The sequence below is a fragment of the Galeopterus variegatus genome, unplaced genomic scaffold (genome assembly GCF_000696425.1).
Source record: "Galeopterus variegatus unplaced genomic scaffold, G_variegatus-3.0.2 Scaffold725, whole genome shotgun sequence".
Classification (NCBI taxonomy): Eukaryota; Metazoa; Chordata; class Mammalia; order Dermoptera; family Cynocephalidae; genus Galeopterus; species Galeopterus variegatus.
The window spans coordinates 254,859-269,979 of NW_007726836.1; the positions used below are offsets into that span (position 1 = coordinate 254,859).

General features: G+C 44.4%; 1 protein-coding gene across 2 annotated transcripts in view; it reads left to right on the forward strand.

The window, feature by feature from the left end:
- Positions 1 to 15,121, forward strand: part of CD44 (CD44 molecule (Indian blood group)) — an 85,434-nt gene that overhangs the window by 18,038 nt on the left and 52,275 nt on the right. The window lies entirely within an intron of this gene.

Sequence of the window (15,121 nt, forward strand, 5' to 3'; positions counted from 1 at the left end):
ATATCTACAAAATAAGCGAATGACTGAATTTCATCAGAGCCACCTTGCGGGCTGAGAAACTGAGGCTCATAAAGGGAAGTCACTTGCCTAAGGTGGCTCAGCTCATGTGATGGAGCTGGAATTCAACTCATAGCCGCCTCTCTCTTTACACACTACACCTCAAGTTCCTATTCAGCTTTATGGGGTTTATCCTGTTCTTCCATCTCCAGAATTGGAAGCATTGAAAATTCAAGCCTTCTTCTTTTCCTAAGAATTTGGATTTTTCTGGCTTCTTAAGAATTAAGGGGCTCGAGACAATTCAGAACTGTTGGGAGACATCTTCAGGAAAGGAGCGGGTGGGAACTTCCCTCTCCCGACTCTTCCCAAGGGCAGTGGGGCCTCCAAGACCACCAAAGATCAGGGAGTCAGTCGGGGGTGTGTCCGGACTCCCCACTGTTCAGGTGGGGGCTGCTCAGAAGCTCCTCAGGCGAGGATTGTCTCAGGACTGAAGAATGGTTTGAATTGGCCCACGATGCTGAAATTCACTGCAAGGAGCGCTGGGGCTGTTTGCAGTGATTTAGGAGGAGTCTCTCTAAGGAAATCAGCAAGTCTGCTGCGTGTCTCTTAATTGAAACCACTCTTTCCCTTTAGCTTCTATGGGGCAAGTTGTAGTCTCTGTGTACTGAAAGGCATCTATTTGGTGTAATCTGAGAGCAGGATGCTGGTTACACTCTCTTTCTTGTTTAGTCTATTGTTTCTTTTTACTGGCCAGTCCACCCTGCCTGACACATTCATTGCACCATAGCCGCCTTGGCACCACAGTGAAATGCCACTACTCTGCAGGCAGGAGGGAGTCACTCGGGTTTCTGGAGTGTTAGAGAGTGAGTGAGAAAGAAATGTAAACTTCTAGAGGCAGAGGGCTGGGATGGCTGGGGCTTGATCCAACTCCTTCCTTGTTTAATAAAGAAAAGGAGGCCGAGGGAGATGAAGTGAGCTCTCCAGGTACTCACAGCTTACGGGGAAGAAGCCTGGGACTAAACTCTAGGTCACTGACATTCAACCTAATGCTTTTCCCACTAAACTAAAGAAACATTTATTGAGCACCAGCTGTATGTCAGACACTGTAGAGATGTAGGGATGAATAAGGCATGGTCCCAATGGAACCCACTTTGATTACATCAATTAGTACCATTTGAGGCAGGCTTCTTCCTAGAATCATGTTTGATAGGTAGACTCTTTCTAATCTATCCTATCCTACCCCATCATCTATCATTTGTCATCCAGCTACCGATCTCTCTCCCAAATCTATCCTATCTATCCTATCATCTATCTATTTATCAAGAGAGAACACATATTATCTACAGTAAGAGCCTACATGTCTAGATAAGCAGGCTCCTGGCTGTTAATTAAATAGAGGTCTGGAGGTCTTCAGTGGCTGTGACCGAGTATATAGTGAGTGGCTAAACAGTTAATCAAGCATTAAGTTAAAGCAAGAGGCACTTGACGTCTAAGCTGCCTTGAGCACACTTTAATCTTTAAGGTGATTGGCTAGTATCTATCAAATACCAGGCACTTTACTAAGAGTCAGGTCCTTTGATAAGTGCTTTAGGTGCATTTCCTCATTTAATCCTTAAAAGCATCCCATGAGGAAGGCTTGACTTTCAATTTCCCAATGAAGAAACTGAGGCTTAAAGGTTCAGAAAACATGGCACACAGAACATCCCACAAGAGCTCAAGCTGGGACTTGGACTCAAGTCTTTCTGCTATGAAGGACTATGAGCGTGGCCGCTGTCATCTCACATTACCATGGAGGTAAACCCTTGCAGTAACTAGTTACCAGTATCTGTGAAGTAATGGATGGCGTAGATGTCCAGGGGGTGGGGGGCAGGAGAGTTTTGGGGCCCTGAGGGCTTGGGAGTGGCCACATCACACTTGCACTCTGCTGGACTGCCCTGCAGCTCTCTGTTTGGTTTCCCTTGAATTTCCACCCAAGACCCAGAAGGGGCAGATGCAGTCCCAGTTACCAACTCTGTACCCTGTTTATGACTTAAATGGAACTCTTGTCCTCAAAGCCAGGTCACTCACTTGCTGTAGCCTTTGCCTTCCAAGTCTAACCCATTAAGCACAAATTCTAGGGACTTCTTATGGACACTGGAAGGCAAAGATGAATTCTAAATCTGATTTAATCTTTGGGGGCGGGAGTCGAAGGGGGTGTAGTTTATTCCTTTTTGCCAGTTATCTGATCCAACCAAAAGCCCCATAATCAATAACATATGCCCATAAGTTTGTAGAAAAGTGGGCATCAGGTCACACTGGCCACCTGTCAAAGCAGCCCCTGTCATTCTCTATTCTAATATGCTCTTTTAGTTTCTGTAGAGCTCTATCGGTACCTGAAATTACCTGACTCATGTGTTAATGGTTTACTTGCACACTGTCTCCTCACATTGGAAGGTCAGCTCCTTTAGGGCAGGGATCTTGTCTGTCTCCCCAGCACCTAGGATCACATCTGGCACCTTTATCCACATATTATAGAAGGTGCTATTAATCGACACCTTGCGCCATGCCTTAGGGACCAATGGTGCTTTGGGAGGCACAGATTTCATAGAAGAGGTCCACTTATCCTCACCTGTTGTTTCTGAGCTCCTCTCCAATGTCTGTGATGAAAGAATGGGCTTCCATCAGGTATGGATGCTTGTCATGTTCAGTGGTCGTCTGTTTGAAGGAAAATCAAGACCATATTTTCTTTGAAAACTTCATAGAAGAGTCATTTGTAACTTCTCTGTTTCCAAGCCTCTGGATCTCTGACTGGGCCATGCTCCTTAAAATCAGGAAGTTGTGTTTGGCCCACTCCAGCTGAGCATGAAGTGGTAAAGATTTCGGTCCAAACCCTGTGACTTGTCAGAAATGACTTCTCTGGAGCTTGGCCTTTGAGGCTGGCATCTGTTGTTACAGATGAGATTTCACAGACTGAAAGCATAGGAAGAGGTGTGAATTACAAGCTAATAGTTCACAGGGTGATTAGAACTGTACTAATCCTGAAAATCTTTTGGCCTAGTTCTTAAAAATATCCCCACAATTCAGTCTATCCCTCTGTTGGGCTTCTGCTTAGAAATGTTGTATCGCTCTCAAAAGCATCTGAAGAACGAATAGCAAGTAGGGTTCTGGGACTGGGACGGAGACCCCACCTCTGGAAAGCATACACACACACGCACACACACACACACCCATGTTCACTTTAGCACTTGAGAGTAAAAGAGAGAGAGAATAAAAAGAGAGACTGAGTTGTTAAAATGTGGCCTTGCAATTCATGAGCCCTCTGAATTTGGAGTCAGTGGAAATCTAGAACTCTACTTAGTAATGTGCAGTGTTTTATTGTCGTAAATAAATAGTTTTGCAGCTACGTCACTTTGCTGCTGTTGAGTTTGAAAGGAAAAGGCTAACTTAAAGGCATGAATCTTGTTCTATCTCAGTCCATCTATAAGTCAGTATTGGTTGAAAGGTGAATTATAGGGAAAGGGCTACTGGCAACCAAGCACCAGGGTTTATGAATGACTGACTTTTCTCATAAACTGTAGCATACTCATGGTTGTTCCTAGAAAAGCATGCACACTCACTCACTTACATTCTGATAAGCTTTTCCGGATGACAGGGAAAGAGGCCACTGGGGATTACGAGGCACCTAGTGCCCACTGAAATGTGTCTGGTTATCCCCACTATGAATCGAAGTGGTGATGTGGGGGGAAGGGGTAAAAAACCATTAGTCTATGGAGTATCTGAACCAGATACCATCTGTTAAGGGAATAATAGATGTCCAGGCAGAAGGTCAGCCCAGTTTAGGCACAGGCCCCTTAAGTCCCAGTCCAGGGATAATTTTTCCAGGAAATTCTCTTTTGGTCTGTTAGCTACCTCCTAGGAGGAGAAAGTGGTAATCAGCTTCCATCCACCAGCTCTATTTGCATGGCATTAGCAAATATTAACCTAGTGGGGTTCAAATGATCTGGGAAGAGGCATGGTTCTGCTTCTCACCTAGAACTTCCTGAAGTTAAGGTGCATCAGAGAAGGAGGCATTTGCATGTGGTGGCTAAGAAAGAAAGGATCAGTCTGTCTGACCCCCTAATGGTGCAACCTTGGACCTCTCTCAGCCTCAGCTTTCCTATTTGTGTAAAGGTTTGATGACAATAATAGTACTTATTTCATATGACTATTGTGCGGTTTGAGTGAGCTGGTCTGTGTGAAGCACCTGGCACAGAGCCCACCACATAGTAGGTGTTTTATTAGTGTTAATATTATCCGGAGGCCCAGCCAGGGGCTCAGCAGTAGGAGCTGTTGGACCCTGAGTATCGTAACCACACACTTTACCCCACAATGCACTTGCATTTCAAGCCCCCAGTATGAGAATCTGCATGTCAGAGAGGTGTGGTTTTGGTAAACTGAGTCCTGGCTAACTCCGTGTCAGACACCAGTTGTTGTCCAAAGGTTAGACTCCTGGCTCTTGCCACATTCGTAGTAGAATGTGGGGTTGGCTATCCACTCAGCCTCACTTATTTCATCTGCAAAATGGGGGTGATCATTTGACCTCTCAAGCTGCTCTGAGAATCACATGGTATAACATCTGTTAAGGCACGTAGACTAATATCGGACACAGAATAGCAGCTCCATATATTCCAGAATCTTTTCCTTCTCACTTGAGAAGATGCTGAAAAGGTGGGCAAGAGGAAAGAGCATTTAAGCTGGGCTCTGTGGGAGTTGGTGGTGGCATTTTGCTCCTCTGCATCTGGATGGCTCTGCCTTGAAGGACAGCAATCTTCACTTCAGTTTCTGATTTTGTAAATCTTGTTGAGTCCACTGTGTACCCAGTCCCAGTCCTTGTAGAATAGGATTGGAATTTCTGACTTTGCTATCTCCTCTCTGCAGGGTGAACTGGGGACAATCTTTATGAAGAACTTTAAGTTGCAGGGTACTTTTATTCTTGATAGAGAGGGGGAAAATACAAAAAATAACAACACTAATCATGTATCACTTAGAAAGCATTTTTACGTAGTGCATTTCACTGGGGCTGCAATCTTTGTTAACTAACACTCTGATTCTCTATTTTCACAGCCATCACTTGCCCTCCTGGGACATTGAAGGACTTACTAAAGAGTGGTTATCATTGCTTTGATTGGGTCCTACCACAGTGTTTTCCACACTGTCCACCAAGCCTCCTAGGGCATTGTGGAGGGGGCCAGGACCACTGGTGGGGTGGGGTGGGTGCTGGACAAGAATGAACAGCTGGTGGATTGAGGCTCTGCCTGTGCCCTTGCATCCTCACTCCAACTCCCACTGGGACCGTTCTACTTTCAGCTGTCTTAAATATCATGGTCTGACAAGACATCACGGTGAGGAGGGGAAGAAGAGTCTAAAAACCATCACTCTCCTCTCTGAGTGCTACTACCACTGGTCGCCTTTGCCTGTGGAAAACCCAAATTGAAAGGGCAGTACCATGGGGTAATGGGGAAAATCAGTAGACTTGGAAAATTTGAGTTGAGGTCTGGGTTTATCAAACATTTCATAAGACTTTGAGTCTCTGAATCTTTTGTTCCTCAATTCCTTCGTCTGTAAAACGGGTCTGTAGTACTTACCCTCTGGGTCTCACAGGGCTACCTTGGGGTGTGGAAGTGCTTCATAATTGGTGAAGGAAACTCCTACATAGCAAGATTGTCAAAGGCTGCTGTAACAGAATGCTGATCCATTCTGTTCTGCTGAGAGTGGAGCCCAAATGTGTCATAATTCATATGGGATTTTTGAGAAGCTTTCTGAGATTTTAATACTTTCTCAGGTATGCATATCAACCTTCCCCTTTTACCCCACAAGCTTGAAGGATTTCCTAACTTCTTATTTCATCCTGGGAGGTAGGAAGGCTAGGCTGTATCCTGAAGATAGAACGCTACAGTGAATTATTCAAGGTCACATAGTTTATAATTAACAGGATTTAGTCTAGAACCAGTGCATCCTACTCCCAGACGGGGGCCTCTCACTCATCAGCATGTCAGTGACCCATTCATCACCCCTGAAATACCAATATTACCTGTGAATAACAGTTTCTCAGCCCACCTCAACTCTCAAAAGGTACTTCCCACAAACTAAAGTTAACCAGTTTCTCAAAGTGCCAGCTACAGACCTGGGCAGAAAGTGTACACAAATTAGGTGATGTAACAGTAATTGTAACTACCCAGAAGATGAATGTAATTACAAAACAAAGTGCAGCCATCTTTGTTCCTACTTATAACAGGAAAAACCCTGTGTGGGCCCCTGAGATGCTTTTTGACTGTATTTACCACATCCTGAGTTTGTGCTAGTCAATCTGCTAAATCAATAAGATCCAGAAAAGAAGAAAACAAAGGTTTTGAGGCCAGAGAATTTCCTGATCGTCATGGCAACACACAGGTGTACACACTGTGGTTTCTCTCCCTGGAGACTCGCTCACCAAAGACCGTTTGGCCTTACTGAGTTCTTGGGCAGAGAAGCAACAGTTCTGGGGCACACACTCTCCTTTGCCAGAAAGACTTGGTTGAACCCAGGACTAGGAGTGGGGGGTCTAAACAGATTCTCCATACCTTCTCTCTCCCCAAATCCCCATCATGAAAGGAGGAAGGGACAGGACCTCTCCTCAATCTCTGAGAACAACCCAAGAGCTCTCTACACTGTACATTGGTTGGTTGTTTGGGGGCCTTGGCTGAAGGGGCAGAGAAACAGCTGAGAGAACCCTTTGGATTCTTCTCCAATAGAGTGGCTGTGATGAGCTCCTGTCGGTTCAGTGTTGGCTGCCACGACAGGCTCCCTGCTCCACAGACAAGAGGCTGAGAGGTCAGGGGGTCCATCCAGGCGCCAAGAAGTTGGGGTACATTTCCTTTCTAAGTGCCAAGAGATGAATAGCTCAGTTGAAAGCAACCCAGAACACATTCTGGAGGAAGTTCTCTGGGTATGATTGGGTATGACTGTTTTCCTTGCTCATTAAATGCTCAGCTGCCTCCGGGGTAATTCCAAGAGAGACTGAGTCACTCAAGACTCATGGTCTGCACTGGGCAGCCAAAGGCGATTCGGCCACCAAGTGTGATTTTGGCCTCATTCAGAAGTGGATGCTGAACAATACTCCCTTTCACTGGGTGCCTATCACATGGGCATCAGGAGATGGGGGTGAGTGATGTGGGGGTAAGGGGAGGGCTGCCGGGATGGGCGGGCCTGGGTGGTAACAGGGGCTATAATAGCTAGAAGGGCTTCCAGATGGAAACTTCTAAATGGAAATGGGCTTTGAAGACATCAAACAAATGAAGAGCAGGAAGATTTCTTCATGTCCTGTTAAGACAGTGGGTTGCGGCTTTATTGAGAACAGCTTGCTCAGACCTCTCATAAAAGACCATTCGGTAGTAAGAGCACTGAACTGAGAGTCAGGAATCTGCAGTTACAGACCCATGAGGTTCTGCTTTTCTCACGAACTGGCTGGGAGATCAGTCCTTTGCGATTTTATTTTCTCTTGTGTCACAAGAGAATTTGGTTAGAAGCTTTCTGTTGTCCCTCGTGGCTTTAAACATGGATGATCCAATTAGCAATAATGCTTAAAAATAAATGAATAAAATAAAACCCAAAATTGGCCTGTCCCCTCCCTATTTCTGATTAGAATCAGCTCAGTTAGGTTTATGAATTGCATAATCTGTTTTGGACATGAGCTCAGCGAATCAGAGGACAGAAATAGAATCCTGGCTTTTTAATTATAAACACTTCTATATGAAAAATTTGGAGAGCTCACCAATGCTTTTGGCTGCCTTTGCCCAAGAAGTTTGCATGTGGCTGACTCCCAGGATCTCAGTCAATGGGGATGCAACTAGTCTAAGTGCCTTGCTCCAGCTGCATCAACCTGGGGTCTTAGCTTGGTCTGTTTAGCTCTTTGGATTTGCCAGTAGACATATCAAAATGTCACAAGGACAGCCTATGGTGTGGCAACCTGGCCTTGGGCCAACCCTGAGTCCCAAGGTCCTCTCCTCATTAGCTCTACCAGATGGTGGCCAGAACATTGAGGCTATAAAGGTCTGGAAGAGTGCTATAGCTAGGGTTGGATTCTCTAAATTCCCAAGGGTATCAGGAGAAGACCAATCAGAGAGAGCTAGGTAGCCAACGCACAGCTTGGGAAAGCCAGTGAACATCGAGAATTCAGAGTGTTCTCTGACTGAGGGGACATGGTGGGAGATCCATTAGTGAGATGTTTTCCACTGAAGCCTTGGCAAGCCCTTGGGCAAAGGGCCTGGGTGGCAGCAGGGGCCATTATAAGGCCTGTGGTCCGGTATCAGGGGACCTCTGATCTTCAAATAATATTCAATAAGCTCAAATTCTTCTCTTTAGAGCTGAATTTTAATGACTGCCTCTCCATACTTTAAAAACCGTATGGAGAGTAAGTGGGTCTCCTGCAGTTTTAGTATCCATCCTGTGCATAAACTACACGTTAACACTGTGAGGGGGTCAGCCAGACTGCCCAGTCTGAAACCTGGGTTCACCCGTGACCACCTCAATTACTTACGTCTTCTCAATGAATCAATTATGTCACATGTAAGATGGGGCTAATAAAAGTGCTTACCACATAGGATTGTTGTGAGAATTCAATGAAGTATTAGTTGTAAAATGTTGAAAACCTTGAAGCCAGAAGAGATGCTCAGTAACTGCTCACTATTATCACAGCCTGTGGTAAGCGAGCCGTGGGAATCAAACAGGTCACCCGCCTTGTTCCCATCTGCAAGATAAAGCAACTTCTCCATACACATAGCCTCCTCTGGGACCAAGTCAGTAGGAAAAAAAACTAATTCTGCCTCTTCCCTTCTGAGGAGATGACAGACAGGGACCAGGCACATCTGGGTGGCTCATGTTACAGAACAAATTAATTTATTCTGGACCATTTGGGGAAGTCTGGTTTGTAGAACTGACAGTCCTCTCTCTGTGGCCACAGCGTGATTGTAGTTTGTCTTCTGGTGGTCTTCATATGGAATACAGTGTGTGTGCCATCCTCTCTCAGAAGATCTGGCCTCAGAAATGGCCCTGGGGTCTTGTGAACAGGCTGTGCCCATCGCTGTGATGACAGCTTGAGAGTTCAAAAGAATAAAGCCAGTTACAAAATGGGAAGATCTTCTCTGAAATATTTGCTTCCAGGGAAAACAGCAAATGTTCACAGAAGCAAAGCTTCGGGTCAAAGACATTTTACGAGTCCAGTAGGGGATTCTTAACAAAGCCCAGCAGGCGATTCTTCAGATATGATGTGGGGAGGGGACCTGACTGATGACCTGTTTTGCATCTTGTAAGTCTGGTTGTCCTGTAGGTAGGCCAGAAAGAGAACATTCATTTATTTGTTCATTCATTTTTGCATTCATTCATTTGTTCAACATTTGCCCACCATGTGCAGCTGTACTAGATACTGGGATACAGTGGTGGGGTAGAGAGACACAATTCCAGCTCTCATGAAGTCCACAGGGAAGTTCCAAACTTCCAGAATGCTGGAATTTCTTTTCTTTTCTTTCTTTCTCTCTCTCTCTCTCTTTTTTTTTTTTTTGTCAGCTGGCCGGTACAGGTATCTAACCCTGGACCTTGGTGTTGTAGCACCACACTGTAACCAACTGAGCTAACTGGCCAGCCCTGAATGGTGGAATTTCTGATTACTGAAGAGACCTTGGAGATAATAATTTCTTGTAATTCTTCACCTAGTTGTGTCACAGACTTCTTTGAGAAACCTAGTGAAATCCAAGGACACTGCCCCACCAAAACACCTGCACATGTGCACACATGCACACACACACGTGCACACACACAGTTTCACATGCAACCTCACAGGTTCACAGACCCTTTGAAGAGCAGCTCCTGGATTCTAGGTTGAAAACCTCTTGTCACCCAGCTCCATCGCTAGCCTGCTGTGTGATCCACCCTACTCACCTCTCAAGAAAGTTTGGGAAGATAGATAATGGCACCTTGGGTGAAAATTACACAGTGCTCTGCTCCCAGCAGTCTATTGTGATTTTCTACAATTTGGGAAATGACTGGGGAGGATCAAGAAGCTATTCTTTTCAGGCAGGCCCTATGATCTAGGCAAAGTTTTGAAAGGCGTTGGGGTGATTTTATTAGAGAGGTCTATTTTTCTTATTCTGAGGCTTAGGGCAAACTGTCGATAAGATTAATGATGTTCTGGGTTAGCTATGGTTTATCTAAGTGAGAATGAATTTAACCAGCAGCCTGTATGGCAGGCAGCATAGTACAGAGGTTAGACCCCTGGCTCTCCACTTGAATGACTTTGGGCAAGTTACTTCATGGCTTTGTGCCTCAGTTTCCTCATCTCTAAAATGGGTTTGATGATAGTGCCTACCTCAAATAGTTTGGGTTTTTTTTTTTTTGCATCTGGCCAGTATAGGCATCTGAACACTTGACCTTTGTGTTATATATAACACTGCACTCTAACCAACTGAGCTAACACGCTAGCCCTCATGTAATTTTTATGAGAATTAAATCAGCTGAAATATGTAAGGCATGTAATAAGTATGCAATAATGCTTGGCTCTCATTATGAAGTATCAAACACCATATCTTATCAAGTGAGATAAGATTTGACACATCTTATCTCATTTAATAGTCCCATAAATCCTGATGGAGTGGTATAGTCATTCTATTAAGGAGAAGGCTGAGTGTCAGAGAGGTTAAGTAACTAACTAGCTGTGTAACCTGGAGCAAGTGGCAGGGGTGGGATTTGAACCAGCACTGGTCAGGTCCAAACCAGGCTGAGTTACCAACTTTCATATGAGTTTGGTGCTAGAGACTAGCTTTTTTTTTTTTTTTTTTTGGGACCGGTAAGGGGATCGCAACCCTTGGCTTGGTGTCGCCCGCACCGCACTCAACCAGTGAGCGCACCGGTCATCCCTATATAGGATCCGAACCCACGGCCTTGGCACTCCCAGCATTGCTGTGCTCCCAGCGCCACACTCTCCCGAGTGAGCCACGGGGCCAGCCCCAAGACTAGCTTTATAGAACAAAGAAACTTTCTTGGAGCACTTGTCTCTCCATGTGTGCAGACAAGGTCCCTGGACGCTGGGTCCTTGTCCCCTCTGTCCTGCCCACGGCCTTATGGCAACGAGCACCCTAAAGGCCTGCTGGCCTTCCTTCCTCGGGGAGGCTGTCTCTGAATTTGGAAGTGGCCTCAACAAACAGTCAGTATTTTCCGTTGGGCCCATTCCATCTCTCAGAGGGAGGGACTTGGGACAGTTACATGATACAGAGATTTATTGGGGACCAGAGGGCTCAATGGAAAACGTTCTTGATTCTTTTCCAGTTGGAAAAGCTTGTTTGAGGAATGCAATTGGCCATTTAATATTAGCCTCTTCAATCAAAGTGGATCCATCGTCACAGAGGTGTGTGTTTCTCAGGAGAGACACACAGACATCTTGGGAGTCCTGCCCATCGGCAGTGGTTTGCAGCATTGCCAGACACTGGCCCCCGCCCAGCGATGTGCCAGGGTCCATGGCTACTCACGCCTCAACCTTATTTTAATTCTACTTACATCTTGGGAATATTGTCAGCTATGCCTGGGGGGGTTGAAAGGTCATAGAAATTTACCGAAATTGGGGTTAGTAGTAGTAGACTTGTGGATAAGCCAATGGGCTCTTGGTGCCCAGATTGGGTTTGAATCTTGGCTTTACCATTACTACCTCCGTGAAGCTGGGCATAATTCTTCATTTCTTCCATTCTATGTGCTTTAGTTTCTATATCTGGAAAGTGTGAATAATAATTTAACTTGCCTCATAGGATTGTCTTAAGGATAAAATGAATTAATACTTGTAAAGTGCTTAGAAGAGTGCCTGGCATATATATAATAAATGCACGATAAGTATTAGCTACTATTACAGCTGTTAGTATTACTAACTAATATTTTTTAGCTACTATTACTGCTGTTAGTATTATTAACTAAAACCGGCAATTAATAAGTTGGGTTTGCATAAGTGTCAAAGAAGCCTATTGGAATGTCTTCATAAATTATCAGGGCTGAAATGATACAGAGCCCTGAAAGCTTGGGTTCCCTTTATGGTAAGAGGGACCAGAGGAGAGGGACTGTGAAAATTCATAGGATAGTTGACCTGAAATGTAGTATTGGGCTCCATCTTTAAAATTTCTAAATGGCTAGATGCCATCAGAGTTAGGATTTGGACCTTTTTCATGGATTAAGATCAATGTAAACTGTGGAGTTTTCACTTTGCATAGAATTTCTTCAAAGCGGCCCTTTGCAAGATACCTACAATATGCCACACCCTGTTTAAGCCTCCAAGTCGAGAAAGGCTGAAAGTTGAGTTTATCTGTTTCATCCTGCCTTGGCTGACCACAAACACGTACTCACTTGCAATCACACATACAGACATATACAGTGCCCCCATGTATTGTCTACAAAGTTATGTTGGCCTCTGCACATGAAACTCAAGGGATTTTACTGAAAAATCTCAGCCTGAATTGGTTTCTTTTGCATTTGCATATTCTGTATGTCAGGTGGCAAGTTGGAATTGATTGTGATAAGAAAGAAACTGCCATTCAGCTCCAAACCACCGTCCATGCCTCAGACTTTATTTTTGACCTGGAAGCAGCCACCTGGCCCAGGAGCAGACAGGTAGTTTTCCTCTCTTGGCATCTCACTGAGTCTCCCCTTTTGGCCTTACCTCCAAGAAGCTCCTCCTTTGTATGCTGGACAAGGAGAGCCCCTGGAAGGGCTGTCACTCAGAGTGACGGTTTCCCTTTATGAGATTGGCCAACCGAGGCCAAAGCTGAAAATGTCAGTAAAAGCAAACAGAATTGCAAAAGGGCCTTGTGCATTTCCTCTTCTGTGCTCTCATCACCTCATCAGTCAAGTGTTGCATGTAGACTCCCCCCAAATTAACTGCACAGAAACACGGTCCTGATTTTTTTTTAAGCACCCACGTGCTAGTGAAACAAACAAAAGAAAAATAATTGTCATTGGTTTATGTCTTTTCAAGCTCCACTTCTTGTTTCTGCTTTTATTGTTCTCAGAATCAAGGAGGATACTACAGAATTTAACAGTTCTCTTACCTGATTTTGCATTTGTCAGATACTGTTTTCTAATAGTTGGAACCTGCTTCCCGTTCAGAAAGGAGAATGCAGTTTTTGCCTGTACAATTCAGTAATAGTAATCCTATCTTTGTCTACTTAACCATTGTTTAGGTGTGCCTCTCCTTTTTTCTTCACCTGCTGTAATGATGTGAAAGGATCCTTGGGCACAGAGCAAAGTAGTTCACATCATGGGTTTTGGTGTTAAAGAGACCTGAGATGGATTTCCGTCTCTGCCCCTCACTAGCTGGGTGACTTTGGGAATTCTTCTAAGTTTTCTGAGCTTCAGTTTCCTCACCTATAAATAATACACACATACATAAAATTCACCTCTCTGGGTTCTGGTGAAGATGATGCAATAAGAACCCCAAAGGTGCTGGGTGCCCAGGGACACTGCAGTAATGGGTCTCCATTCCCACTGCTGTCAGCTCAGAAATGTAGAACAAAGAAACTGGGATTTAGAAAGGAGATGATAGGCTCTAGACAGAAATTCTCACTCCTTGGGCAGCTCACTTCTCTGAGCCTCAATTTTCTCATTGGTTAATAAGTATAATCCTACCAGCCTCCTTTGAATCTGCCCAAGGGAGAGAGATGGAGTCTGGATTAGAGCCAGTGCTCTGATTCCAGATGTGGCTCCTAATAAAGTGGTACTTGGCTTGGCAGCTGGGCCATGTGGTGAGCCCAGGAAAATGTCGACATCTCCTTCGAGAGGTACTGTCATTGAGGCCCAAGGAAGTGCTCGAGAGGAATCAAGCTTCACCAGGACAGTTTCAGTGGCTTAACCTTTCTGCGTGGAGTTTACTCAAGTACAAAACAGAATAATATAATCCCAGAAGAATAATGAGTTTTTAATTAAGGTCTTTGAAGTCTTTTGAGATTGTTACACAAGATCAGGTAGGACACGGTGATTTCCAGATCCCTCTCAAGAGTTCAGATTAATGTCTGCAAAATGCACAAAAGGCCTTGTATTAAGTAATTCTACCCAGTTTTTAGCAGTTGGGCTTCATTTTCAATGCCACTAACTCTTGGGAGCAAGCAGCAGCTCTTAGATCTGTCAATACATTAAAAGTGTGTTTTCAAGGAGATTTCAATGCATCATTCATTTATTTGACAAATACTTGTTGAGCATCTACTGTCTGTCAGGCACTGTTGGTGTTAGAGATACAGCAGCAAACAAGGAAAAGGCCCTTACTTTCTCAGAGCTTTCCTTGCAGGAATGGGACAGACAATAACCAAATGCACAAATAGATTTTTCAAAAAAGGTGTGAAGACACAAAAGCCAGGTGAGATGAAGCAGAAGCTAGGTGTTGGATAAGGGTGTTCAGGAAAGGACTCTAGGAGGAGGTGATGTGGAGTTGAAATTCTGAGTGACAGAATGAACCACCCATGTGACTGTCTGAGGATGGAACATTCCAGACAGAGGGGAAGGCAGATATAAATGTTGTAAGTTGGGAAGGAGCTCAGTGTCTGAGGGAATTGAAGGAAAGCTTTGTGCTTAGAGCACTGTAATCTACTTTGAAGGCAGAGAGGGAGACAGGAGCCAGATCATGTTGGTCTTGGCCATGAGAAGAAAATTTATTCTGGGTGCATCTAGAAGCCATTGGAGGTTGTAAGCCACAGAGTGACACCATTTGATTGTGGGAAAATGCTTATGCTCATAATACAAGATTAAATGGAAGACTCCCAAATCTAGAACTGTATATTTATTGTTTCAACTATGCAAGCATTTTATATCATGTGTGTGTGTGTGTATTCAGTAAACAAACTGGAAGAACATACAGCAAAATGTGGTGGAATTGTTTTCCTTTATTACCTCCCTGCATTTTGTAAGTTTTTCATGTGTTTGTATTACTTCAATAATCAGAAATAAATCATATGCTTTTTCAAAACTTTGTTTTAGTGCAACAACACATTTCCAGTGGAAAGAATGTAAGAGTGATGCTACTTTTCCACGTCTTATCTCAGATTTGAGCTCAATGTAATGGTGCATTGGAATGCTGGAGTGAATTTTGAAGGCTCTGGCCAGTAGAGAA